This window comes from Saccopteryx leptura, chromosome X, assembly GCF_036850995.1.
Source record: "Saccopteryx leptura isolate mSacLep1 chromosome X, mSacLep1_pri_phased_curated, whole genome shotgun sequence".
NCBI classification, from domain to species: domain Eukaryota; kingdom Metazoa; phylum Chordata; class Mammalia; order Chiroptera; family Emballonuridae; genus Saccopteryx; species Saccopteryx leptura.
This window is the reverse complement of record NC_089516.1, coordinates 89,466,190-89,491,960: the sequence shown is the minus strand read 5'-3', so window position 1 is coordinate 89,491,960 and position 25,771 is coordinate 89,466,190. Positions and strand designations below refer to the sequence as shown.

The window sequence follows — 25,771 nt, the reverse complement described above, 5'->3', positions numbered from 1 at the left end:
ACCCCGCAAATTGAATACAAAAGAAAAAACAGCACATCATAGACAAAATAAAGCCATGTTTGCCCTGGCCAGTTGGCTCAGTGGTAGAGCATCGGCCTGGCGTGCAGAAGTCCCAGGTTCGATTCCCAGTCAGGGCACACAGGAGAAGCGCCCATCTGCTTTTCCACCCCCCCCCTCTTTCCTCTCTGTCTCTCTCTTCCCCTCCCGCAGCCGAGGCTCCATTGGAGCAAAGATGGCCCCGGCGCTGGGGATGGCTCTATGGCCTCTGCCTCAGGCACTAGAGTGGCTCTGGTCGCAACAGAGCGACGCCCCTGGTGGTCAGAGCATCGCCCCCTGGTGGGCGTGCCGGGTGGATCCCGGTCGGGCGCATGCGGAGTCTGTCTGACTGTCTCTCCCTGTTTCCAGCTTCAGAAAAATACAAAAATAAATAAATAAATAAATAAATAAATAAATAAATAAATAAAGCCATGTTTGATGAGTATATATTTGAAATCAATTAACATCAGTTTTAACTTCTTTTTTCCAAAAAAGATATTTTAAGGTGAAACAAGTTATTCATTTTAAAAAATATGATGATTTGGTGGAAGGGAGACATTACATTTCCATTTTTGCAAAAAGTTAAAAATAATTATATTACTTCAATAAATCATCTAACCAAATAGAACACCAAAAATGACTTGTATGTGTTCATTTTCTTAAATAAAACAGAAGAGAGCCCTGGCCGATTGGTTCAGTGGTAGAGCATCGGCCTGGCATGCAGGAGTCCCAGGTTCGATTCCTGGCCAGGGCACACAGGAGAGGCGCCCATCTGCTTCTCCACCCCTCCCCCTTTCCTTCCTCTCTGTCTCTCTCATCCCCTCCCGCAGCCGAGGCTCCATTGGAGCAAAAGATGGCCCGGGCGCTGGGGATGGCTCCTTGGCCTCTGCCCCAGGCGCTAGAGTGGCTCTGGTCTCGACAGAGCAACACCCCGGATGGGCAGAGCATCACCCCCTGGTGGGCTTGCCGGGTGGATCCCAGTCGGGTGCATGCGGGAGTCTGTCTGACTGCCTCCCCGTTTCCAGCTTCAGAAAAATACAAAAAAAAGAAGGGAAACTTTAAATTGTAACTAATATTATATAGATCACTATACATAGGAAAAAAACATATTGATAAAGAATGTGAATTAAATATATAAACCAGTAGCTGAGTCTTGAAGCACTGTGAAAGACAAAAAAAAAAAATACATTCACATGAAAGCAGGAGAAAAAGCATAATAGAAAAGTTTGGGTCAAAAGACCAGAACCTTTCAGCAACACTTGCTACAATTCAATTTAATATATAAAAATTCCCTCTTATTCAGTTTTACTGTACTCAGTTCAGTTACCCATAAGCATTCATGTTCTGAAAATATTAAATAGACAATTCCAGAAATAAACAATTCATAGTTTTAAATTATGTGCCATTCTGAGTACCTTGATGAAATCTCTAAGCCTTCCTTCCTTGTTCTGCCCTGGACAATAGTTACTTCTTTGTCCATCACCTCCACACTCTATGCTCCCCACCTATTAGTCACTTTGTAGCCATTTCAGTTATCAGATCAACTCTTGCTGCATCTTAGTGTGTGTGTTCAAGTAACTCTTATTAAACTTAATAATGATTCCAGAAAGCAAGCGTAGTGATGCTGGCAATTCCAAATGCCAAAGAGAAGCCATAAAATGCTTACTTTGAGTGAAAGTTATGTACATACAGGTATATCTCAGAGATATTGTGGGTTTGGTTAGAGATCAAGACAATAAAGCAAGTCATAATCTTTTAGTTGGTAGAGGGTCTTGCTTTCATTTTTTTTAATGCAACATCTGTGAAGTTCAATAAGGTGAAGCACAATTAAAAAGATACAGGTATACTTGTATAGGAAAAAGAGTATAGTAGATATAGGGTTCAGTACTATTCACAGTTTCAGGCATCCACTGGGGGTAGTGGGAGGTATATTCCTAGACTACTGTAATTTAATGTTATCCAAATAATGTGAAGAGAAATCATACTATCTAAGAGAGGACAGTTATGCTATGCTGCAGAAAACCCTTAATATTTAGTATTAAAGAGGTCTTTAAGTACATTTAAAAACAACAAATAAATGCAATGCTACAAAAATGCCCTGAACAGAAAATCAAAATTCTTTTAAACAAAAACAAAAGCATAAACATTTATATTTATACTTCCCCACACATTTAGAGATTGTGTGAATGTTGAAATGTGGAAATTGTGTTTATTATTATTTTAACCAAGCAAACTCATTCATTCATTGTAGCCCACCTAATTCTGTGTTTTTATTTGTTTGTTTATTTATTTATTTATTTATTTATTTATTTATTATTTTGAGAGAGGTAGGAAGAGAGAAAGACAGGAACATCAAGCTGCTTCTGTATGTGCCCTGACTGGGGAATTGAGCTATCAACCTCCATGCGCCAGGGCTACACTAACCAACTAAGCTATCTAACCAGGGCTTAATTTTTATTGATTTTCAGAGAAACAAAGAGAGGTAGGAAGAGAGGAGGAAGAAGGGGCACATTTGTTTTTTATTCCACTCAGTTGTGTATTCCTTGGTTGCTTCCTGTGTGTGCCCTGACGGAGATTGAACTCACAACCTTGTCATTTCGGGAAGATGTTCTTAACTGACTGAGCTAACCAGCCAGGGCCTAAACTGTGTTTTATGTTTATCTTGAAGAGATGTGTATTTTTTATATTGATCCTCAGACTAACAACAATTGAGCCTCTGCACTTCAGATCCCAGGATCTTAAGCTAAATGGCGTAAAATGTGTATGAGTATGAGGTCAATGTATATGAATTTAATTTGCCAGGTAAACCTCTTTGAAACTAGTCTACCTACCTACCATCTTACCTTCCAAAATGTTTCTTTACAGCACATATTTATTGAGAGTTCACTCATTCAGAACCTTGTGCTGGGTACTATTAAGGACTCTTTACTAAAAGATAATCTGGCTTTTTTTCGTAGCAAACTGGCTTTCCCTTCATTTAACTAAGTGTAAATAAATAAAAAAAAACAAAATTATAAACCATCTTGTATAAGAAATTATTACCAATAAAAAAGCTCAAATAGAACTGAGTTTGCTTTCAATTTATCTGATAAAATGTCCTGGGTAATATCATATATCAGTATTGTGGTACATCTAACAATAGACTTTTTCTTGAGTTCCTTCTTGTCTGTCCAGATTTCTGTACTTTTTCTTGCTCTGTGAAAAATTATTGAAGTTGAATAGATTCAATAACTGGTCTTTCACATAGCTAACTAATTGAGTACCAAAAGCTCATTTTTCTTAATTTAATGGCAAAGTAGTGGTTACTTCAGGCTAAATGGAGGATACAAAAGGCAGAACTATTTTTTAAATCATTTTCTCAGCTTCTAACAAGCTAAAATGAAAGATATGGAATTATTTTTGCTATATGACAAATGTTCTGTTTGTTCCTTAATTGTCTATATTTCAAGTGTCAAGCACTTATAATTTTCTCAGCTTTAATTTCTTAATTTATGAAACAGTTCTATACTATTAGAGACCTTGTTTCAATAAGTTCTGGAGCAGTTGAGTAAATTGGCAATTAAAAGGTTAAGAGCAAGCAGTATAGAAAAGGTCAAGAACATTTGGTTCTAATAATTCATTTTCAGTGGAAATATCCCAAAATAAAGTTTCTTTTATGATTTTCAAAAAAAGTGTCATGAATTTATTGTCAATAAGGATATTATCCATTTCAAACTTAAAAAATAAAACAAGTATAAACATAGTATCTGTCTATGATACATACTGACAAAGGAACTGACATTCATTGAGTACCTAATGTGGATCAGGTGTTTAGAAATTCTTATTTAATGTGAATATTGTGGTCAAATAGTGGGCAATTCTACATTAGTTTGCTAGAGCTGCACTAACAAAGGATCACACACTTGTGTGGCTTAAACAACAGAAATTTATTTTGTCACATCTCTGGAGGCCAAAGTTTCAAGATAAAGGTGTTGACAGGTTTGATGTCTTTAGAGGCCTCTCTCCTTGGCTTGCAGATGGCCATTCCCTCCTTGTTTATTCGTGGTTTTTCATCTGTACATACCTTGTCTACATTTTCTTTTCTTGTGAGGACAACAGTCAGATTGGATTAGGGTATACCCTAATGGTCTCATTTTAACTTAATTACCTCTTAAATACCCTGTCAACAAATACAGTCACATCTGAGATACTGACAATAGGGGCTATCCCTTGAACATATGAATTTATTGAGGAGGCTCATAATTCAGCTCACAACAGTCAAGTCATCTGCACAAGATTACACAGTTTATATAAAAAAATCTTGAATTTGCAACCAGGACCATCTGATTTTCCCTTATTTTCTGTCTCTCTAAAATCAGTCATTTAGAAATGTGCAGTCTGCATGTCTAAGAACTTGCAATAGCAAATTGATCCCTCTTTTCAAAATAAACTACCATAGTTGCTTTTTAATGTGTATGAATTGACCATTCTATTACCCCATAGGTATTATATTTAAAAAAACATTTATTTCTGTGGACAAGTCTTGCCGGGAGTGAGGACGATGGAGACGCAAAGACCTGACTCTGAGGACCAGGTTCAGTGACGCAGATCCACTTTATTCAGGAAGTAAACTAGCTTATATATATGAGTTCAGCCAATAGGATGTTATACTAGGACAAATGGCAAAAAAAGATCAGGGATCTGCATGGTTGGTGCTAAGTCACTTCCTTCTTGCAGGCAAGCTCCCTTCCTGGGTATGCTCAGGAGGTTCCTGGGAGCTTGAGTATTCTCACAGCATTGCATCAGCCACAGCTACTAAGAATGCGCTTTGTGCTCCACCCACATATTTCTCCAAAATAATGTGAAGCACCCATCTGGTTATGATCTGGCTCAAAAGAAGAACTATGGTTTGCTCTTAGTTCAAGTCTAATGCAAATTTCAGAGGGTGATGACTTATGTTCACCAATTCTTCCCTTGTGTGCTCCAAACATTTATAACATAGACACAAGCTCTTACTTTAAAAAAAGTTTTCTTATAACTACATACCTTTTAATTAAATCAATTAAATACCACAACTACTTCTACAGAGCTGTTCTCTAGCCTGAAGAACAGAGGTGCTTCACATCTGGTCCCCAGGTCTGTTAAAACATAGAAAGGAGAACCCAGAAGCTTGAGATTGTCATTGTTAGAGCTGTAAAGCATTCATGACATGGTGCAGTCACCAATGTAAACATAGACCTGCCTACATCACAGCAACAGGAGCATGTCAGTGGATAGTGTAGGAATTTCACAGAATTAAAAGTTGTAATATAATGACACCTACTGGAAGAAACCTCTAAAAACTGAAATTTATTTTTCCTTATTTTTTTCTCCTTTTTTCTATTTTTTTCTTCATATTCCTTTTTCTCTTTTTCATTTTTGAATTTCTTTTTTAGTAATTTTTATATATTCATTTTTAATTTGGGGGGATTCTTTCTTTTTGATTTTTTTTTTTTTTTTTGCTTCCAATAATTTTTTTCCTGGGATTTTTCTTCTTTACTTGTCATAATTTTAAAAATTTTTATATTTTAATTTTTTTAATTTTTTAATTTTTTAGTTATTCTTTTGTTTATGTCTTTAACAATACCACTCTTAAATTCCATCAACAAAGAATAAAATGAGTATGATGGCTACACAAGACAGAAATGTATTTCAGAAAGAAAATGAAAAATATCCAGAGAAAAAAATCTCAATCACATGGAAACTCGGAGTTAAGTGATAAAAAATTCAGAATTGAAGCTCTGAGAATACTCAGCAAGATGCAAGAAGACACCAATAGGCAACTTAATGAGCTCAGAAAAAAAAATTAATGAACAAAACAAATACCTCACCAAAGAGATCCAATCTTTAAAAACAGAGATGAACTAAATAATGACTGAGGTGGCAAGTTCAGCTAATAGAACAAGCCTGATAGAGAAAAAAGTCAGTGACATTGAAGAAAGGCCACTTCAGATGCTACAGAGAGAAGAACAGAGAGGCTCACAAATGAAAAAAACAAAAAAAAAACAAAACTGAGAGAGCTCTACAAGAATTGTCTGACTCCATCAGAAAGAGCAATGTAAGAATAATGGGTATATCAGAAGAAGAAGAGAAGGATAAGAGAATGAAGTGCCTATTCAAACAAATAATTGATGAGAATGTCCAAGCCATGAATGAGCTAGAGCTTTGAAGCCAAGAAACAAACAGAACAGAACACCAAGTTACCACAACTCAAACAGACCTACTCCAAGGCAAATTGTAATAAAATTATCAAAAACAAATAACAAAGAAAGAATCCTCAAGGCAGCTAGGGCAAAGAAGACCATAACATATAAAGAAAAGCTCATTAGGTTATCACCAGATTTCTCATCAGAAACTCTACAAGCCAGAAGATTGGAACCAAATATTCCAAGTACTGAGAGAAAGGAATTACCAGCCAAGAATACTATATCCATCAAAGTTATCCTTCAAATATGAAAAACAAATAAAATGTTTCTAGACTTACAGAAGCTGAAGGAATTTACCAACAGAAAACCTCACTGCAGCACATACTCAAGAAGGTTATTTGACCAGACACAAAGAACGAGACAAATCAAAACTACAAGTAAAAACTCCAACAAGGTCACAATAAAAACAAGGATAATCTGTGACAATGACAACATAAAAGAGGAGAAGATAAAGATCTGCAGTAGCAAAGGCAGATAGAGTGCAGAAGCACTCATATGACAAAATACCTTTCTACATATGAACATATTTTTCTTAATCTAATGGTAACCACCAATGAAAAAGCCACTACTGAAACACACAGCTTAAAAAGAAAAAAACAAGAAAAAGAAGTATGGGATACCACCAAATAAAAACAACTGACAGGAACAAAAAAGAGAAGAACCAAACAAAACACAGCAAAAAATGAAACATAAAATGGAGAAAACAAACATAAAATGGAGATAGGAAATCAAACCATAAAATGGAGATAGGAAATCCTCAAATGTCAATAATTATTCTAAGTGTAAATGGGCTGAACTCACCAATAAAGAGCACAGAGTAGCAGAATGGATCAAAAAAGCAAAACCCAACCTATGTTGCCTTCAAGAGACAAATCTGAGCTGCAAGTACAAAAGTAGATTCAAAGTGAAAGGTTGGAAATCAATTCTCCAAGCAAATAATATCTAAAGGAAAGCAAGTGTAGCCATATTCATATCTGACAATGCTAACTTCAAGACAACAATAAAATTTTATCAGTAAGACAGACCACTTCTTAATATATATGCGACAAACCAGGGAACACCAAAATATATAAAATATCTAAAAATAGAAGCAGAAAAAAAAAACAATCATACCTGGAAATTTGACACAACATTGATGTCATTATATATTATATAGATTATCCAAACAGTATATAAGAAAAAAATATTGGCCTTAAATGACACTTTGGACCAAATAGATATAATAAACATTTATGGGACATTTCATCCCAAAACATTAGATAATACATTCTTCTGCACTGTGCATGGAACATTCTCAAGAATAGACCATATGTTGGGCCACAAAACTAATATCATCAAATTTAGAAATATTAAAATTATGCCAAGCATATTTTTTGATCATAAGGTTTTGATACTAGAATTTAACTACAAAAGGAAATAAAAATCCCCCAAAATGTGAAAATTAAACAACATAATTCTAAGAAATGACTGAGTCAAAGAAGAAATAAAAGCAGAGTTTAAAAGATAAATATAGACAAATAAAAATGGCAACATGACATATGAAAATTTCTGGGCTGAAGAAAAAGCAGTAATATGAGGGCAGTTTATATCAATCAGGCATATATAAAGAACCAAGAGAGATCTCAAGTAAAAAACATAACTTCACACTTTACAGAACTAGGAAAAGAAGAAGAAAGGCAATCCAAAGTCAGTGGAAGAAAAGAAGTAGTAAAAATTAAAGCAGAACTGAATGAAAGAGAAAACAAAAAAAAAAGTATAAAAAAAATTAAAACAACAAAGATCTGGTTCTTAGAAAAGTTTAATAAAATTGACAAACCACTGGCTAGACTAAAGAAAAAAGAGGAAGGACTCATATAAACAAAATCCAAAATGAAAGCAGAGAAATTACCATAGACATCATAGATCTAAAAAAGATCATCGTAGAATATTAAGAAAGACTATATGCCACCAAATTCAACAACTTAGTGGAAATGGTTAAGTTCCTAGAACTATACAATCTTCCTAGACTGAGCCATGAAGAAGTGGAAAACCTAAATAGACCTATAAACAGGGAGGATATAGAAACAACTATCAAAAACCTCCCAAAAAAACAAACATCCATGGCCAAATGGTTACACTAGTGAATTCTACCAAATATTCAAAGAATATTTGATACCTATCCTTCTCAACATCTTCCAAAAAATAGAAGAAGCAGTACTGCTGACACATTTTATGAGGCCAACATAACGCTCATACCCAAACCTGGCAAGAACACAAACAAAGAAAACTATAGACCAATAATTCTAATGAATAGAGATAAAAAATCCTAAACAAAATGCTAGCAAATTTAATAAAACAACACATTAAAAAATAATCTATCATGATCAAGTGGGATTCATTTTAGAAGCACACAGATGGTTCAACATACGGAAATCAACCTATGTAATACACCACATCAACAAAACAAAGAACAAAAACCATATGATCTCATCAATAGATGCAGAAAAGGCATTTGATAAGATACAACATTCCTGCCCTGGCCGATTGGCTCAGCGGTAGAGCGTCGGCCTGGTGTGCGGGGGACCCGGGTTCGATTCCAGGCCAGGGCACATAGGAGAAGCGCCCATTTGTCTCTCCTCCCCTTTCCTCTCTGTCTCTCTCTTCCCCTCCCGCAGCCAAGGCTCCATTGGAGCAAAGATGGCCCGGGCGCTGGGGATGGCTCCTTGGCCTCTGCCCCAGGCGCTAGAGTGCCTCGGAGGGGCAGAGCATCGCCCCCTGGTGGGCGTGCCGGGTGGATCCTGGTCGGGCGCATGCCGGAGTCTGTCTGACTGTCTCTCCCCGTTTCCAGCTTCAGAAAAAAAAAATACAAAAAAAAAAGATACAACATTCCTTTATATTTAAAACACTCAATAAAATTGGAATAGAAGGGAAGTATCTCAACATAATAAAGGCCATATATGACAAATCATCATATAATATCATTCCAAATAATGAAAAAAAGCAAGGCTTTTCTTCTAAAATCAGGAATGAGACAAGGCTGCCCTCTCTCTTCATTCTTATTCAACATAATTCTGAAAGTTTTAGCTAGAGTGATCAGGCAAGAGAAAGAAGTAAAAGGCATTCATTTTGGGAAAGAAGAAGTAAAGGTATCAATTTTTTCAGATGACATGATCTTGTATGATATATAGAAAACTCCAAAGACTCCACCAAAAAACTATTAAAAACAATAAACCAATAAAGTAAAGTCACAGGATACAAAATCATTATACACAAGTCTACTGTTTTTTTTATGTGTGAAAAACAAAACTTCAGAAAATTAACTCAAATAAAGAATTCCTTTTACAATTGCAACACAAAATAAAATAAAATACCTAGGAATGAACTTAACAAAGGATGTGAAGGATCTATATACTGAAAACTACAAAACATCATTGCAAGAAATTAAAAAAGACACAATGAAATAGAAAAAAAATCCCACGTTCATAGATTGGATGAATCAACATAGTTAAAATGGTCATATTACCCAAAGTAATATAAAAATGTAATGCAATCCTCATCAAAATGCCAATGTTATTTTTTTTAAAATAGAATAAAAAATTATCAGGTTTGTATGGAACCATAAAAAAACCCAAATAGCCAAAGAAATCCTGAGGAAAAAGAATGAAGCTGAATCTATTACATACACTATCTGACTTCAAATTATACTATGTAGCCACAATTATCAAAATAGCTTGGTACTGGTGGAAAAACAGACATACAGACCAATGGAACAGAATTGACAGCCCCGAAATAAAACCACATGTATATGGCCAAATCATCTTGGACAAAAGTGTCAAAAATATACAATGGGTAAAAGAAAGCCTCTTCAAAAAAATGGTGCTGGGAAAATTGGAAAGCCACATGCAAAAGAATGAAACTTGACTATAATTTGTCCCCATGCACAAAAATTAATTCAAAAATTGGTTAAAGATCTAAATATATGACCTGAAACTATAAATTGCATAGAAGAAAACATAGGTGCTAAGCTCATGGACCTTGCCATAAATAACAATTTATGAACTTGACCCCAAAGGCAAGGAAAAAAATAAATGAATAGAACTATATCAAACTGAAAAGCTTCTGCACAGCAAAAGAAACTGACAACATAACAAATAGTGAGTCAACTAAATGGGAGATGATATTTGCAATGAAGAGCTAGCTCTGATAAGGGGTTAATATCCAAAATATATAAATAACTCACAAAGCTCAACATCAAACAAGCAAACAATCCAATTAAAAAATCGGAGAGGACCTGATCAGACACTTTTCCCAAGAGGATAGACAAACGGCCAACAAATATGTGAAAATATGCTCATCTTCACTAGCTACTCAAGAAATGTAAATCAAAAGTACAATTACATAGCAATTCACACATGTTAGATTGGTTATTATCAACAAGACAGGTAATAACAAGTTTTGAAGAGGTTGTGGGAAAAAAGGAATCCTCATTCACTGCTGGTAGGAATGCAAATTAGTACAACCATTACAAAAAAAAGCTTGGTGATTCCTCAAAAAATTAAGAATAGAACTACCATATGACCCAGCAATCCCTTTACTGGGTATCTACCCCCAAAACTGAAAAACATTGATACGTAAAGACACATGCAGCCCCATATACATCACAGCATTATTCACAGTGGACAAGACATGGAAACAAGCAAAGTGTCCCTCGATAGAGGACTAGATAAAGAAGTTGTGGTACATATATGCAATGGAATACTATTCAGCCATAAGAAATGATGACATAGTGATGTTACATGGATGGATGTTATACTGAGTGAACTAAGTAATTCAGAAAAAGCTAAGAATTGCATGATTTCACACACAGGTGGGATATAAAACTGAGACTTATGGACATAGATAAAAGTGAAGTGGTTATGGAGGAAGGAGAATGCCGAGGAGGGGGAAGAGGGCTTGAGTGAACAGGGAAGGGGGAGAGGTTGGGAAGATGGGTGTAAAGAGTGACAAATACAAGGTGTTGGGAAATGATTTGACTTTGGGTGATGGGTACACAACATAATCAATGGTTCAAATGCTATAGAAATATTTACCTGCAATCTATGTACTCTCACTCTCATTGATCAATGTAACGGTGTTAAATAAAAAAATAAAATTAAAAATTAAAAAAAATGAACTACTGCCATTCTCAAAATTTCATAATCAATTGGCTTTTTTGGGACTCTTAGTACTTCTCAAATAATAAGATTTACCATTTATTGATCATTTTTTATGTACTAAGTACTTTAAATGCATTAATGTTAATGCTGAAGTAAACAGTGCATTGTGGGCATTATTACTTCCATTTTACCTGTGAGACATTACATTCAAGAGTTGTTAAATAACTTTCCTATAATTGTAGACCTATTATTTATTCCAGCCAAATATTTGGGCACATGCAGATATCTGTCTCACTACCTCTCTTGCTCTCACTTAAAAAGAAAAGAAATTTTACATTTAATTAATTTGAATCACATATTTTTTTTCACTCTGGTATTGAAAATAAGGGAATACATAATAGAAAAATATAGTCTAACAGATTATATGTCATGATGCTTTTACAAATGGCTTGAAAATGTTGTCAATCATATCTCAGTGGATAGAGAATGACAGGATTATGAAGAACATGTTTTAGTGTTACTACAGTTTATGGCTTTAATAACAAAATTTAAAAGGAAAACAATGTAAACTATTTCACAGTTTTCAAAGTACTAGGTGTGCAGTGTTGCTTAAATTCAAGTTATTTGTTTTCACTTAAGCAAAATATGTGGACACCCTACCTCTAACAAGGCATAATTTAGGGCACCAAGCCTCTAATCAACCTAATACCCAGCTCTCTGTCCTTTGATTATTTACTCCACTGGCAGAAAATTTCATTAACCCCCTCCTGTGTAATAATTTTCTCTGCCACATGTTCAGGAAAAAAATATTTTTTAGCAATATAATTATGTGGCCATGGTAAATGACAAGTGCTTTCTAAAATTCACCAAGTAGATGAACTCTGGCACCTGACCTATTTGAGCTAACTTTAAAATAATGATATTCTCTTTTAGTTCATTTGCATGGGAGATTTAGAACTTTAGCTTTTCAAAAAAAATGGGTGATACTTAAGGACTTGGCATATCAGGTCACTAATGACATTTGTGTTTATGCTGTGTTGAGAATAACAAGAAATTCATCAGGAGTATAGTGCAAAATCCAAGCATCCAATGCCTGAGTTTCTCTGCATTACTGATTTTATCTGAAGGATTCAGCAGTTCTCCCTATAATTGGCTCATGTCCTTACCAACTGAAGAGTTTAACTGCCTCCGCAGGGTTGAAAACAATTACTGGAGGTTTTTCAATGTAAGCAGACATTGGAGAGGAAATTACCCAGTGATTTGGGGCTTAGTGGAGACAGGCCAAAGGTAGGTGTCCTGTGGGATGGCTGTTGCCCACAGAAGAATGTCATTGTAAGCTTATCTAACTACTAGGGGCTTTCACAAGAATTTTTAAGCTACCTAATCTCTGAATGTGGCATGTAGACAGATATATTTACAGGTGATATTCTGGCTGTTTCCATTTCAAAATAAGGCAAAGCATAAAATGGTCAAAGAGACAAATTGTTTTCTAAACATGCTTTAGATGCTCTAAATTCTAGTCGTCCAGACTGCTAAGCAAAATAGAGACAATTCTTTCATTAATCCATTCAATCGAATACCTGTTAGAAAGAGATATTATGAAAGGTGCTGAAGACACAACAAAAAACAAGACGTGCAGTTTTGTTTTGTTTTTTTCCCTCAAATTACTGAGAATTATGTAGGGGAACAAGAATAAATAGATTAAATGCAATGTGTGCCAGTAAAGATGGGTACAAGTTCATGTGGCAATACCAAGGAAAGTAGGCATACAACATACTCTAGGCATGGTTCGTAAAGATTTTCTGATAGAGGGCCCTTGAGCTAAGGTTTAGAAGATTAGTAGTTTGCCAATCTGTTGAGTAAGGAAGTAGTATATTCTAAGTAGAGAAAATAGCAAGTGCTGGCTCAGAGATGTACGAACAATGAGTTCAAGGTGACACACACAAAACCATACAATGATAGAAACTACGTCTTAAAAAACAAATCACGAAAATTAGCTTTCTTTGTTCTTATCTTCTATTTACCCTAAAAGTCAAATGACTAACAATAGCAGTTAATTGAGGGGTCTGAGTAATTAAGGGTTTAACAGAACAACAATGAATTTAGCAGGGGATGTGGAGGGGTCAATCTAACTACAGTACATAAAATATGGTCCAGGTTTTTTTCTTTTTATTTTAAAAACTTGCAACAGACATGAGTCAGGTTGCACAACAGTAGGCCTGATGAATTTTTTTTTTACTCTTTTTATCATCATGTATGCTTGTCAGCAATTTGAATTCACCACAGAGATTGTTAAAGTGGATTGATCAGCCAGGCTGCTTTCAAACAATTAATAAATACCTCCTCAACCATGCCCATTAAAAAAAAAAAGAAGTTATAAGGCAGCTTAGTAGTTCACAAAGATGCATATAATACAGTAAGATATAAAAAAATTGAAAATAAGTGAGAAATGAGGCAAAAAGAAGATAAAAGCAATACAGCAGAAGATAGTTAAGCATATCAAGTTAGCCAGACAAAACACTAATGAAGCCTGTAAAGTAGAAAAGGTGGTCCACAATTTTGGCTATCTAGAATGTAACATAGAGAAAGAGACAATTACACTATTCACAGTATATACTGTGCCTGAGCAAATCCTTACTTGTTCAGTAGAGGAACTTTGAAACCTTGTTCACAGAAACACCACTTGTCTTATCCTGTATGGTTCTTGTGGCAAGAAACTGCACACTAAGTTTATCAAACAAACATATCAGCACCATGGACAAATACACAAATAGCTTAAATTTCCAATGGGTTTGTGACCATCTCAAACTTTTTTTTCACCTGACCTGTGGTGGTGCAGAGGCTAAAAGCGTTGACCTGGAATGCTAAAGTCACTGGTTCAAAACCCTGGGCTTGCCTAGTCAAGGCACATATGGGAGCTAATGCTTCCTGTTCCTTCTCCCTTCTCTCTAAAATAAATTAAAGAAAAAAACATCTTTTTTTTTTTAAGTGTTCTAAGTAGGTCATTCTTTCTATTTATGTTGTGGGTCTAGCCACACTTTTGTTTCATAAATTTTGTGAATTTCTGAGACCTTTCAGTGAGGAAAATTAATTACCATGATCACAAAATGTTATTCTTCTAGCAACATATGTCAATAATTTCAGTGCCTTGGAATACTGCCTGTGAGATGACCTGTCTCTCTCTTATCATATACAAACTAACAGTCTTCCTACAATTGTAACTCCAGATTTACTGTGTGTGATTATGTTGTAAAACAGAAAAGGATAAAAGATACTTATGTGATGTGATACCTGTCCATTACCCGGGCATTTTTCTGTAGAATGGAAAGTAATTTAAGTTGAAGAATAAGACAGATGGTGTATGAAGCAATTCTGTTGTTGGTTTCAACCATAGAAAATAGCATCTGATCAGTATCAGGTACCTAAGTTGTTAATTCCTATAACAAGTGGAGAGAAGTAGCTGGATTGCAGAGAATGAAGTTACATCAATATAGCACAAAAGAACATTTTCAGTTCAGCAATCACAATATGTTATAAGAACACTATCTCCACTGAAGACAAGGTGATTTGTAAAATCAAATTTATTACCTAAAAGCCCCCCCTTTTTAAGGGTTCTGTCTATTTGATAAAAAGATTTTGAGTCAATGGTGAAGGAATATCTATCAATGAACTTCAGCACCATACAAGGCAAGCTTCAGGCAAAAATCAAAGTGTCACAAATAAAAATCTTATATTAAAATAAGGGAATTTTACTTGTCAACTTTTTCTGTAGTTTGTGTGGAAGAAGTGATCATATGGCCAAGGAATCTTCAATCTTAGTAAATCTTTATTTGTGAAAATGATAAAAACTTAGATAATTGAGGGATAAAAATGTTTTGTTTTTTTTTTTTGTATTTTTCTGAAGCTGGAAACAGGGATAGACAGACAGACTCCCGCATGCGCCCAATCGGGATCCACCCGGCACGCCCACCAGGGGGCGATGCTCTGCCCCTCCGGGGTGTCGCTCTGTCGTGACCAGAGCCACTCTAGCGCCTGGGGCAGAGGCCAAGTAGCCATCCTCAGCGCCCGGGCCATCTTTGCTCCAATGGAGCCTCGCTGCGGGAGGGGAAGAGAGAGACAGAGAGGAAGGAGAGGGGGAGGGGTGGAGAAGCAGATGGGCGCCTCTCCTGTGTGCCCTGGCCGGGAATCGAACCTGGGACTTCTGCATGCCAGGCAGATGCTCTACCACTGAGCCATCCGGCCAGGGCCTAAGGGATAAAATTTGAATTCATAAAACAGACAGATATTTGTGTCCTGAGATTTAAAACTTGTTATGGTTTTATATGTGGAGGTAAGATTAAAAAAAATGTAAGAACAAGCACATTGCTGGCTGCAGTAACCCCAAAATTTTTTGTAGCAATGGTGAATGTACTTCATTTAGAAGAGATCCCAAGTAATATTTTTTCAGTTATATAATTTTTTTGACTGGACAGCACAGTTGTAATATTCTGAAAATGCCTCCTTATCGTGTTTTAAATAGAAAACAATTTCTAAATATTCTTTTGAACAACTGCTATGTTTCTGTGTCTAAGAAAACATTAAAGATTAGATTTTAAAGACTCTCTTCTATACAGAAAGGAGATAGTACAGTGAGTAAAAGATAAGCACCAATCTAGCCCAAACTCATAATTCTCAAAGTAATTATTCTGATAGTTGTTTAAGGCAATGGAGATATTTCCAGCTGGGAATTTATTAAAAAAAAAAAAAAAAACAATTCTAAAGAGGGTATAAGAATTTTTCATCCATGAGCTATTCTATGTTCTATAACCTCTCTGGTAGCAAGTTGTTACATGCTTACCAAAGCAACCCTGTCATATGCATTCATTTTTGGAGCATTCTCTGGATTCAAGCTAAAGGGTTCTTAAATTGGCCTCTGCCTTAAGCACCTGAACACCTTGGGGGAGCTAGCAAACTGTAGTTGGGTGATTATTATTGCCTATGTTGATATTGAATAATAATTTTAACTACTGCTCTTAAACATAAATTCTAGTTCTAATATGAATTGCAGATATATTCTGTTTTTTTTTTAATGTAACAGATGAATAAATTTCCTGCTGTGACTCATAACCTTTTGACTTATGTTAACAACATTGAGGCAGGCTGACATTAGGTAAACTGAGATGCCTGTCTTGTTTCAGTATCATTGTGAAAGCAACCAGGTTGTCTAGGGGGAAAATAGTTGAGAGCAGATGGGCTATTCAGAAACCTCATGATCTTTCCTCTCGAAAGGTTCCCTTGAGACAGAGGATAAAAGTCATGCAGAAGGAAACAAGAGTCATAATGAATGAAATACAATGTACTATTTCTGGTTAGGAAGAGTGTTATTTTTGTGAAATTGATATATTGCCAACAACTATAGTCTTGGTAATGAGTCATGTAATATGAATATTGATTTAGAGTCTAATAATTTAATTTGCTTTCACCAGTTGACACAAATTTTCCTTCATGTAATCTTTGCTATAACAGAGTAGGACTTAGGCTTCCAGCCTAGCACAAGGCTCCCTTAGCCTACTAACTTTTTTAGTTCCTTACATTCCTTTTAGTTTGAAATTTACCATCTTATTTCACAACTTCTAAATGCACTGTCAGGCCAAACTATTCCTGAATAATCTCTTTCACTGAATAAAATTCTTTCCCATAAACAGTTGGGGAATTTCCTTTAGAGGCCACTAGAAGGCAGCTCATGCATAATAAAGTCCCTGCTGAACTGTAGAATAGCTACCAAATTGCTCAGGTGTCTCAAGGAATTACTTCTTTACAGAACTGCTCAAGTCTTTCTAGAGCTACACTAGGGCCACAGATTTTTGAAGTATTATACATATGACACTATTTTAAACTTCCCTTTGTGCGCCCTAAAGTAGGGTTCAGCATTCTTTTTTCTAATTCTTTCTAAAGTGACTTTGTAGTAGGTAAGTATTTGAGTTCAGCATTCACTCCTAGCAATGTCTCAACTCACATAACCTGAGCTTAAGTCTTACAGTACCTTTGCACAACTTCTCCCACAACTTTAATGGAAAAATAACATATCTGGGCTAAAGTTTGTTAGAATCAGAGACTGGGTGTGTAATTTTGGAGTTTGCCATGTATGTGGAAGTAAATAGTTCCATCTCCACCCACTGACACAAGCCAAAAACTTAGAAATCATCCTTAAAACATACACAATCCATCGCCTCATTTCACCATCAATTCCCATTAGTTTACTTTCCAAACAATGCTTTATTCTGTCAACTTTTTCTATTTCTGCCTCCAGCACCCTTGTCCGAAGAACCTTCATCAGAAAACATATCCTCATCACCTTAAGTTTACTACCTGAGTCCACATTTCTCCATCACAATTTGTGTCCCAAACTGCAACCAGAGTGATATTTTAGAAACGCAAATGGTGGCCCTGGCCTGTTGGCTCAGTGGTAGAGCATCGGCCTGGCATGCAGGAGTCTCAGGTTCAATTCCTGGCCAGGGCACACAGGAGAAGTGCCCATCTGCTTCTCCATCCCTCCCCCTCTCCTTCCTCTCTGTTTCTCTTCTCCCCTCCCGCAGTTAAAGCTCCATTGGAGCAAAGTTTGCCCAGGCGCTGAGGATGGCTCTGTGGCCTCTGCCTCAGGCGCTAGAATGGCTTTGGTTGCAACAGAACGATGCCCCAGATGGGCAGAGCATCGCCGTCTGGTGGGCATGCTGGGTGGATCCTGGTTGGGTGCATGCGGGAGTCTGTCTGACTGCCTCCCCGTTTCCAACTTCAGAAAAATACAAAAAAAAAAAAAAAAAAAGAAAAGAAAAGAAACGCAAATGGTTAATGACTTTCAGTTGGTTTTAGAATGAAAACCAAAACACTTAACCTGGTTTTAGAAGGTATTGAACGACCCTGTCTAGCTCTCCAGCCTAATCTTCTTTTCTCCCCATGGTTCTCTGTGCTTCAGCATCATAAGGTTTTTATCAGTACTCATACTCTTTAAGCTCTCTTATGTCTCAGGGTGTTTGCACATGTTCCTTTTTTCTGCCTAGATTGCAATTCTGTACACTTCCTCTATTTTATCTGCTTAATTTCTCCTCAACATTCAATTTTTTTTCTGAAATGTCAATTCTTTGGGAAAATTTATCTTGAATCTCTTTCCCCAGAAGGAAATATTATGTCCCTTGGTATAGCTCCCAGTAGTTTTCATTGTATTTAGCCCAGTTTTTAATTACATATGTGTATACATTTTTAGACTGAATGTAAGCTTGAGACATGAGCTATGTTTTAGTCATCATTTTATGCCTAAAGATAAATAATAAGTACTCAGTGGGGATACATTAAGTGTATGAAAAAACAAATGAATGAACAACAAATGCTGCTGCCCAAAAGGAGGCCTTAGATTCTCTGTATTAATCTGTATGGGATTATAAATAAAATAAAAGACAAATGGGTGGCATATAAACATTTCCAATAAGTTCTCTAAGAGAAATAGATTTTTACAACAGAAAAGAAAAGTGTTATTGTGGTCGTTCTTATTATTTATTATATTATTACAAATGAAAGCATGCATGGAGGTAGAAAACAGGTTTGCCCTATTTAGGGAATAGTAAAATGTCAGGCAGAATATTGTTAATGTGTGAGAATAAAACACAAAGCTAGTTGATTAAAAAAACCACAAAGCTAGTTGAGTGCAAATTTTAAAAATCATTAGTTAGAGGGAACATAACTCACTGAAAGCCAGCTACCATGTATAAGCCAGTAACAACTCCAACAAATATGGCAATGGATTACACTAGAAATAGAGAAGAAATAGTTTTAATTTGTCTGCTTTAAAATATGGTCATTTACTCATGATAGCCAAATACTGAAAACAACCCAGGTGTCCATCAATAGGAGAATGATATATGTATACAATAGAGTAGCAAACCATTCAGTAATAAAATGAACAAATTATTGATGCCAAAGATATTTGACAAAATTCAACAGACTTTCATGAGAAAAACATCCAATTAACTACAAATATAAGGAAACTATTTCAACATACTAAAAATCCATATATAAAAAGTCCACAGTTAACTTCATATTCAATGGTGAAAGACTTGAAACATTTCCCTCTAGGATCAGACACCAAAAGGATGCCTATTTTCACTCCTTCTATTCAACAGAATACTGCGAGACCTAATCAAAGCAAATTCTGCAAAAATAAATAAATAAATGACATCCAGATTGAAAAGTAAGAGAAAAAGTATCTCTTTTTTGCAGATGACATGATCTTATATGTAGAAACTTCTAAAGATTCTACAACAACAACAAAAAATCTGTTAAAATAGAATTTAGTAAAGTTTCAGTGTACAAAGATCAACATACAAATGTCAGTTCTGACTCCATACACTAACAATGAACAATATGAAAAAAAATGTTAAGAAAACAATTTCATTTACAATAGCATCAGTAAATTATGTAAGAACAAATTTTACCAAGGAAGCTAGAGACTTGTACACTGAAAACTACAAAATATTGCTGAAAAAATTGGAAAGAAAAAAAAAACCCAAAAACAAATGGAAAGACATTCCATGTTCATAAATTGGAAGACATAATTTCCTCAAAATAATAATACTGCCAAAGCAATCTGGTGATTCAGTGCAATCCCTTTCAAAACTTCCAGTAGTATATTCTGCAGAAATACAAAACTTCACCCTAAAATGGATAAGCAACCTCAAGGGATCGCAAATAGTGAAGACTATCTTGAAAAAATACAGTTAGAGGTCTCACACTTCTTGATTTCAATTTATGCTTATTACATGCCAACTTATTATAAAGCAACAGTAATCAAAACAGTATGGTATTAGTGTAACATAGACATATAGACCATTAAATAAAATAGATAGACCAGAAATAAACCCTTACAGATTAAAAAAAAAACCCACAAAAACAAAAACGAAATAGCCTTCTCTGTCTCTTCAAAAATTGTGCTGGCGAAACTGGATATCCACATACAAAAGAATTAAGTTGAACCCTTACCTTATACTATATACAAAAATAACTCAAAATGGATCAAAGACCTACATGTAACACCAAAAAATATAAAACTCCTAGAGGAAAACATGGGGGGGAAACTTCATGACATTGGATTTGGCAATGGTTTCTTGGATATAATAACAAAAACACACACAATGAAACAAAATAATAATAAATGAAATTATATATAAAAAAGCATTTGTGCATCAAAGAACATATGCAACAGGGTAAAAAGGTCATCTTTTTACCTGGAAGAAAATATTTGCACATCACATATCTGATTAGGGATTAATATCCAAAATGTACAAAGAACTACAACTCTCTCTCTCTCTCTCTCTCTCTCTCTCTCTCTCTCTTTCTCTCTCACACACACACACACACACACAAACACACAAGCAAATTACCCAATTTAAAAGTGGATAAAGAACTGAATGGACATTTCTTCAAAATGATATACAAATGGCTAATAAGAATATGAAAAGATTAAATAAGCATCACTAGTTATGGAAATGCAAATCAAAACTATAATAACACTTCACTTCCATTATGATGGCTACTATATATACAAAAAAGAAAATGACAAGTGTTGAACAAGAAATAGAGAAATTGAAATGCTGTGCACTTTTGGGGGGAATACAAATGGTACAGTCACTGTGGAAAACAATATAGTGGTTCCTCAAAAATTTTAAAATGAAATTACCAAATAACCCAGGATCTCAAAGAGATTTTTGCAGGCTGATAACAGCAATAGTTACAATAGCTAAGAGGTTGAACCAACCCAAATGACCATAGATGGAAGTGTGGATAAAAAAAAAGCTCGTACATACATAAAATGCAATATCATTCAGCCTTAAAAAGGGAGGAAATACTGTTACAAGCTACCACATAGATGAACCGTGTGGATATTACACTAAGTGAAATAAATAAGTCACAAGAAGGTAAATACTGCAGGATTCCATTTGTAGAAAGGTATCTAAAGTAGTCAAATTCATAGAAACAGGAAGTAGTACAGCAGTTGCCAGGGGCTGAGGGGACGGAAAATTTTTGTTTAATAGGTATAGGGTTTTAGATGCAAATGTTTAGAAAATTTATTGCACAGTTTGAATGTACTTAACACCACTGAATTATCTTAAAAATTATTAAGATGAAAATTTTTATGTTACATGCTTTTTAATTTTTACTACAATTAAAAAAATTAATTTACTAATAATATATGCAACAGCTAGGATGAAAACTTAAAAAAAGATAGATCTATCTGAAAATATTACTATGACAGAGAAGACTTAAATAAAATAATTCACTCTATAAACCTTTATTTATATAACATTTTTAAAAAGGCAAAACTAATCTCCTTTGAAAAGGAACCTAAAAAGTATTGGGAGTATGTGGGAATAGGGAGGGGACTGATTGCGGAGTATCTAAAGAAACTTTATGAGGTGATGGCATTATTTTAGGTCTCTATAGGGGTTAGGTCATACAAGTCTTACATTTTGTCAAAAGTTCTCAAGCATTATACTTAAGGTGTGTGGATTTCAATATGCGAATTTTACCTTTTAAAATAAAACAAATATTGAACGTTAGTTAATGATATGTACTCTATAAGTAAAATGTACTATCTGCAACTCACTTTTAAAAGCATTAAAATGAGATACATTGGTGGATGAATGAATGTTTAGATATGTGATATAGCAACATATAAATTGGGGAATATAAGTATATATTAAATAGATGAGGACTGTATAATTCTTTGAAGTAATTTCTCCATAAAATTTTTCTTAATGCAATGTTGAAAAAAAAAAATCATTTCAGTGAAGTTCTGCCTTACACTGAGGGCCTACTTATGGGTCCTTTGTTGCAGTGGTCCCCAACCCTCCGGGCTGCAGACTGGTACCAGTCCGTGGGCCATTTGGTACCAGTCCGCAGAGAAAGAATAAATAACTTACCTTATTTTTGTTTTATTTATATTTAAGTCTGAACGATGTTTAATTTTTTTATTTTTCTGAAGCCAGAAATGGGGAGAGACAGTCAGACATACTCCTGCATGCACCTGACCGGGATCCACCCGGCACGCCCACCAGGGGGCGACGCTCTGCCCACCAGGGGGCGATGCTCTGCCCCTCTGGGGCATCGCTCTGCTGCAACCAGAGCCACTCTAGCGCCTGGGGCAGAGGCCGAGGAGCCATCCCCAGCGCCCAGGCCATCTGTTGCTCCAATGGAGCCTTGGCTGCAGGAGGGGAAGAGAGAGACAGAGAGGAAGGAGAGGGGGAGGGGTGGAGAAGCAGATGGGCGCTTCTAATGTGTGCCCTGGCCGGGAATCGAACCTGGGACCTCTGCACAACAGGCCGACGCTCTACCACTGAGCCAACCGGCCAGGGCGATGTTTTATTTTTAAAAAATGACCAAATTCCCTCTGTTACATCTGTCTAAGACTCACTCTTGACGCTTGCCTCAGTCACGTGATACATTTATCTGTCCTACCCTAAAAGCCGGTCGTGAAAATATTTTCTGACATTAAACTGGTCTGTGGCCTAAAAAAGGCTGGGGATGACTGCTTTATTGGATTTTATACAGACTTCTGCTACACACTGTTTAAATGTTATGGCTTTTAGTTATTTTATTTTGCTATATTCTCTATTCTACTGGAAGTCCATTGAAGATTGATACTGTGTTTCATCTCTGTATTCCTGATGGGTAGCATACTTCCACATGGTAGATAATTTTAAGATGTATATTGAATAAATAATTCCAAGATAAATAACTAGAAAATAACTTTTTATTTGTTTAATTTACAAACAATTTTCTAGGTTCCTTGTTATAGCTATCATTCATGTTATGCTTATTACACATCAAGAACGTAGCTACATTCTTTCTAACATTGCCTCAATTTTCAAACCAACCTATGGTTTATCTGTTAAACATTACAAGTAAAGCAACTGGGACTCTGAAAGGTTAAATAGTTTACCCAATTATTGAGCCAGTAAATGGTGGTGTTGGGAATCAGCTCTTATCTATGTCCAAAAGCCATACTCTGAACCACTTTGGAGTGCAAATTGTTCCTGAACAATAATTCATGTTTTCTACTTTTTTGTGTGCTACATACTATGCTAGGCACTGGGAAATGTAAGAGAAAAAAGGTCCATGGAGGAAGACACATTTAATGTGTGTGCCTAGATATGTTCTTATACCACATATACTGTATGTAAAATCTTTCATGAAAGCTTTAGGAAAGTGAGTAGAATTATGTCCCCTCCTACTACTCACACACATACACACACACACACACACACACACACACACACACACGTGTTATTTCCAAATAACTGCTTTCATCATCCATGAAAATCAAAGAAAAAGCAGCCTTCTTCCCCTCTAGCTGTTCTGGAGCATTTGGGGATGACATTTGAGTGCATTCTTTTGCAAATGATTGCTTTGCCTCAGGAGAGAGATTAATTGGTTTCCATGGTCAGCTACTTTTTTTACAGAAAAATCTGTCAAGAGAGGAGAATAGGAAAAGCAAAATCTTGTGTTTGCATCTTTTTTAAGCAGCATTGAGTAATTTGAATGAAAAATTCTGTGTGCATATATGACAAATTTTTTATTTAGCTTATCTTTTAAAGAAAGAAATTTCAGAATTGGTATCTGGCTTGTTAACTTTTGGGGTTTCTAAATGGTTTTAAATAGTATTTTTAAATTATAATAAATACTATTATAATAAATTATAATAGCTGAATTTATTAAGCATTTACTACAGGCCAGTTAGGATACTACACATCTTACATGATTTAGCAATATAACTGTCACAAAAATCTTATGAGAAAAGAACTATTATTATTAATACCATTGTACAAATGAGGATGTATCAGAAAGGTTGAGGAATTGATGTGGTACCACAGGAGAAGGAGGTAGAACCTGTGCTCCATCCAGTCTTATTTGTTTTCAGAGTTCATGTGCTCAATTGTTCTACTGTGATTTCTTCTCATCTTACAGGAGGAAGGAAAACAGACAGTCATTCTAACAGTACATTAAGCAATAACAAGCAAACTTCAGTCAGGCGAAACATCATAGATTCTGCCAATCATTTCCTTTCACCTCTCATTCTGCCCCAACTTCCACCCTCATTATAACTCCCAACTCTTGGTATGTTAAGAAGACATCAAGAGTGCAGTGCTGTCTCTGTCTGCAAGTTGGGAAGAGAACTCTCACCAAAATCCCACCATGCTTTTACCTTAATCTTGGACTTCCAGCCTCCAGAACTGTATAAAGTAAATATTTGTTATTTAAGTCACTCAGTCTGTACTCTGTTGGTAAAGAAGCCTGACCCAAGATGATTGTTTTCATTACAATGTGTTCATTTGACCATTCTCTATTGCAGGAATTTGGTTCAAAAGGGAAAAAAATTATTAATTAACAGTATGCATTATAAAAAGCTGGAGAACCAGAAACAGTGCACAATACCTATAGCATCTTTGCATTTATGTATAAATGTATAGAGGTCTCTTATGCCTACTGTTTTCAGTTTAAAAGTGAATGTACCTATAGCCAACCAATCTTGAAAAAAACAAACTGGAAAACTTGCTTCAAAATTTTGAAACCTACAACAAAGCTACAGTAATCAAGACATTGCAGTGCTTGCATAGGAGATATATATATATATAAATATATATATATATTTATATTTATATATTTATATATATATAATCACTGTAATAGAATTGAGTCCAGGGTGCCAAGACTATTCAATTGGGGAATGAATGGTGTTTTTTAAAAATTGGTGCTCAGATAACTGAATATCTCTCACAAAAGAATGACATTAGGCCTTTTGCCACACATACAAATTAACTCAAAATGGATCACAGAAATGTGTGTATGAGGTAAAATTATGAAATCTTAGAAGAAAACAAAGAAGTCAAACTATGACCTTGAGCTATGCAAAGGTTTTATTAGAGACCTAGAAATAACACAACTGAAAACTGGAGGCAGACAACACCAAGCCTAGACTCAACCAACTCTACAAACAAAACACCAAAAATGAGAAGACAAAAAAGTGCAATCCAAATGAAACCTTCAGGAGATGAACTGAGTGATATGGAAATAATCAAACTTCCAGATGCGGAGTTCAAAATAATGATTGTAAGGATGCTTAGGGATCTTAGAACAACAATGGATGGTCACTACGAACACCTAAATAAAGAAATAGCAAGTATAAAAAAGAATCAGTTGGAGATGACAAATACAATATCAGAAATAAAGACCACAATGGAAGGAATTAAAAACAGGATAGATAGAGCAGAGGATCGAATCAGTGAGTTAGAGGACAACTGGAATGAAGGCATGAAAGCAGAGAAGAAAAGAGAAAAGAGACTCAAAACA

The 25,771-nt window shown here is 35.4% G+C and overlaps 1 non-coding gene across 1 annotated transcript; it reads right to left on the bottom strand.

The window, feature by feature from the left end:
- Positions 1 to 22,701: 22,701 nt before the first annotated feature.
- TRNAN-GUU (transfer RNA asparagine (anticodon GUU)) lies at positions 22,702 to 22,777 on the bottom strand. Its single transcript has one exon. It is a non-coding gene; the product is annotated as a tRNA-Asn (tRNA).
- Positions 22,778 to 25,771: the final 2,994 nt, after the last annotated feature.